Raw genomic sequence first — 3845 nt, forward strand, 5'->3', positions numbered from 1 at the left:
CCGCGCTCCCGCGGAGCTGATTTTTTAGCAAGACCTCTTAGACGCGACTTGACATCTTCGCCAACTGCACCCTTTCGATACCAGATTGCTCGCGACGAAAAGTGTTGAAACTCGCAAATCAAGAACTTGTTAATTTCGTGTACGTGTTTTTTTATTGTCTTGTGAAAGTAAAAGAAAGTCCGTACAATCAAGACTCCAGTTTTTCTTACGGTTCCCGATTTCCTCTCGCCTTCTACGAGACATATTGTGCTCGCAAACACTCTTCCTCGAACATGCGATTTTGTTGCACCTGCATACATAATTTTTCGATTCTGGCCTTTTTGGCGAATTCTGACATGTTTGCCTCTGCTGCCTCGATACGCTTGCTGTCGATCTTCTCAGCCAAATGTCTGCTGTTGGGCCCGATGTTAATTCCCAGCGTACTCATGGTCTTCAGAACGTCAACAGTATCCTTCGTTAAAGATGCCTGCAGCTATGTACGCCGATATTTCGATGGTTAGAACGCCGCAATGAAGGTGTTTTGGGGCCAGTTTCCACACGCAAACTCGTTATCGTTTTGCGTGTTTCCACCGGTGCATCTTTGCAGCAAATCGTCGTTGGAAAGGGCCTCGTAAACCGGTCGAATGACTGTTTGAACGGACTCGGAAAGGGGAGGTACGTGGTGGAAATTAGCGAGTCGACCCTCTGCTTCTGCGACGCACCACTTGCACCAGTTGTTTTCTCCTGGCGGGCAGTATTCATGTTTGGGATTTTCATCTGTGGAACATTTGTGATGAAATGTGGCCCACACAGCCTTTCTCATGTCGTCGGCCGAATCAGGGTGTCTTCTGATGGCAAGTACGTAATACAAAGTAAGATCTTTGATAACTTTGTCGGTCAACTTCCCTACACCTCTGCCTCCGATTCCTTTATGATTTTTCTGGGCATCAGGTAGTCGTTTACCCATTCGCTTTTGCACATGACCTACGCATTCTTTCTTTTCAACAGTGAGGTCGTCGTAAGGATTACATTGAAGGAGAGCTTCAAAAGTTTTAGTGTCTCCGTCGCCGATGTACGTTGCATATTTGACACCAAGCAAATGTGAGCGACAAAACATTTCTTTCATAGATTCCACTTCCATTGCACCAGAACTTCCGAAATGATTTATGCTGCAGGTTGCTTTGTGAATGTCATACCAATTATCATATTCCGCGGTTTCTTTTTTTGATGCCCAATTACTGCAGCTTTGACAGAAAGACGATTTGACGGAAAAATCTAAAACTTTATTAGTGAATTTTCCAATCAATGTTGCGACATCGAATAACGATGAAAATTTTCGTTTTTTCCACGATCCGTCGCCAGATAAACTTAAATGCGTTTCTGTATTTCCTGCCTTCACGTTTTGCTCCTTTTCTTCGGCAACCGTTTTACGTTGAATAATCTCAAAAGTGCTCTTCGCTGCGTTCAATAGATTATCGAGAAATGTGTAATACGTGCTGTTTGCAAAGCCGGCAGATAATTCCATAAGCAAACAGAAAATATTAATCGAATGTAGTCCAAGTCCCAACATTCGCATGACAAACATCAATCTGCGATTTATTTCGTAGGCAGTATTTATTAGCGGACTCGAAGAGACGCAATTTTCCTTCTTGCACATACACTTTATAACTAATCTGAAACCAAGTCCGCGTTCACACGTGCGAGTAAATCTTACATCACTGTCACATTCCTTACACTTTAGACACTGTGATAAAAATGTAAAAACAGTTAGAAAATCAAGAATGACGTTATTACGACCAATATCGATTTCGATATCATCGTAACTTGTGTCCTTCATTTTCTTCGCTGAAGTGCTCACAAAATCTTTTTCGTTTTCCATTTTTGCCGGATTGTAATTAAATTTCTTTTTTACTGGACGATTTGGACGTCTATGTCCCTCAGATTTTCGTGTATTTGGCATTTTTTAGCACTTTTATTTTCACACGATAGACGCACACGATCGACGCACGCGAGAACACGTTGCTTCGAGAAGAACGCTTGCCCGACTGAAAATACGCAGGTATACGAGTTTACAATAGATTCGAAAGTGTCGGAATTCGTTGGGAGGGTCATAAACTTCCTACCTCCCCACAAAGCCGCTCCGAGCGCGCGTTTATACCTGTTTTTCGGCCAACGGACTGTCTCTCTTAACGAGCTGTAACTCGTAAAATATGTTCGATATGAAAATATCCTTTTGCCCACATATTCTCAACAACATAAGGATGAAATTTAAGCAAAAAAAAAATCGATTTTTTTCATCGATTAGAACCAGCCCTTAAAGAATCGAACGATAAAAAGTAAATTTAAAGATATAAAATATATTTCGAAAATAAACGTAACAAAATAATTAAACGTCGAGAGATGTAAAAGAAACGCGATTAGCGGACCGCTACACTATACGGGTTACATGATCTGATAATGTGCGATGACAATTTGAGATACCGCGAAGAAGTTCTCGATTTATTGATAACGCGGAAATGATCCGTAATTACCATAATGGTGGGGAAGGATGATTTCGACCGTATCCCCACAGCGGCAACGCGTATTCGTGTTCGGAGCGCGGTTCGTGCGTACGGATCGCGGAGCGGGACGCGGCGCCACCGATTGGTCCGTCAGTACGGACAGTGGGCACACGCTCGCGGCGTGGGTATGTACCGGCTCGATGCGCAAGTACGGCGAGCGGTCCGCACGTGGCGGTTTAAATCCCCGGGACGTTCGGCGTCGTTAATACGACCGCACCGGAGGAGGATCAAGGATCGTGACGAAGGAAATGAGCGAAGCGATGCGCCCGAGAAACGCTCGGATCGAGGCGAAGTATCGCTTCGCCCTGGTATCGCCCCTCCGTGTGCAAGAAATTCAAGTGGTCCCTGCTGAGGAACGCTCAGCCAGGAATAGAGAAGCGCTCTACTCTCGGGTATTTCATTGCCATTGTGAAGTGAGAGTAAGGAAGCCTGCGAATCGTGACTTTACCGAGAAGCGCTCGAGCCGAGGCAAAGCAACTCTTTACCCCGGTGTAGTCGGTTCGCAAGACGGCCAAAAACTGGTGGTCCTCCTGGTTTTGGAGCTCCTTTTATACCCGGCGTCGGGGTCGTTCACCTCCCCTCCTCGCGACAATTTGTTAACGACGGTATAACAAATTCCGCATTCGGCTGAGATCGGCGCCGTTCGGTTATTTCCGGGCCGTTAGACGATCGTCGGCAACGTTTTTGTCAGCTGGACTTAAGCCGCCAGCCGACTATCTATTGAGAGCTTAAAAAAATGGACGCACTGCGTTTTTCTCGCCCGACGGCTCGTCGGTCGGGCGGCATCCGGTGGTTGTTCAGCCGGGAACAGGGGGCCCAAACTGCCATATAAAATGCCGCCGCAAAGTTTTAGCGCCATCTACCAACGCGGGGGGAACTAAAACTTATATACTACATATATACATGAATGTTTCTTAAATAGTACTTACTGCCCACTAATCATATAACACTATTTCTTATCAAAAATTGACTCAAAAAGTTCTAAACCTTTTTTTTACAATGCTCAATAAAGTAACAATTACTGCAGTAATTATATTTTCATTGAGTATTGCAAAAAAAATAATTCAGGGCTTTTCAATTCAATTTTCGATTGGAAATAGTACTATATAATTAGCGAGCACAATATAATTTCTATAATATAAATTAAACAAATCCTATCTAAAAAAAGGCATGTTAAGTCGAACTCGAAATGTATCGTTGTTCTCGAAATTATTGTTGACTCTTTTCCGCGACGCTTATAGGTTCTCTCACTGCGCTAACTTCGTGAGCGGCTGTCATTGCATTAACTTTTGACAGTTGTATGTA

The 3845-nt window shown here is 44.0% G+C and overlaps 1 protein-coding gene across 1 annotated transcript in view; it reads right to left on the minus strand.

Annotated features, from left to right (window-relative positions):
• LOC105448327 (glutamate receptor U1-like) overlaps positions 1–3845 on the minus strand; it is a 24437-nt gene that overhangs the window by 9872 nt on the left and 10720 nt on the right. The window lies entirely within an intron of this gene.

This window comes from Wasmannia auropunctata, unplaced genomic scaffold (genome assembly GCF_000956235.1).
Source record: "Wasmannia auropunctata unplaced genomic scaffold, wasmannia.A_1.0 LD336088.1, whole genome shotgun sequence".
Taxonomy (NCBI): Eukaryota; Metazoa; Arthropoda; class Insecta; order Hymenoptera; family Formicidae; genus Wasmannia; species Wasmannia auropunctata.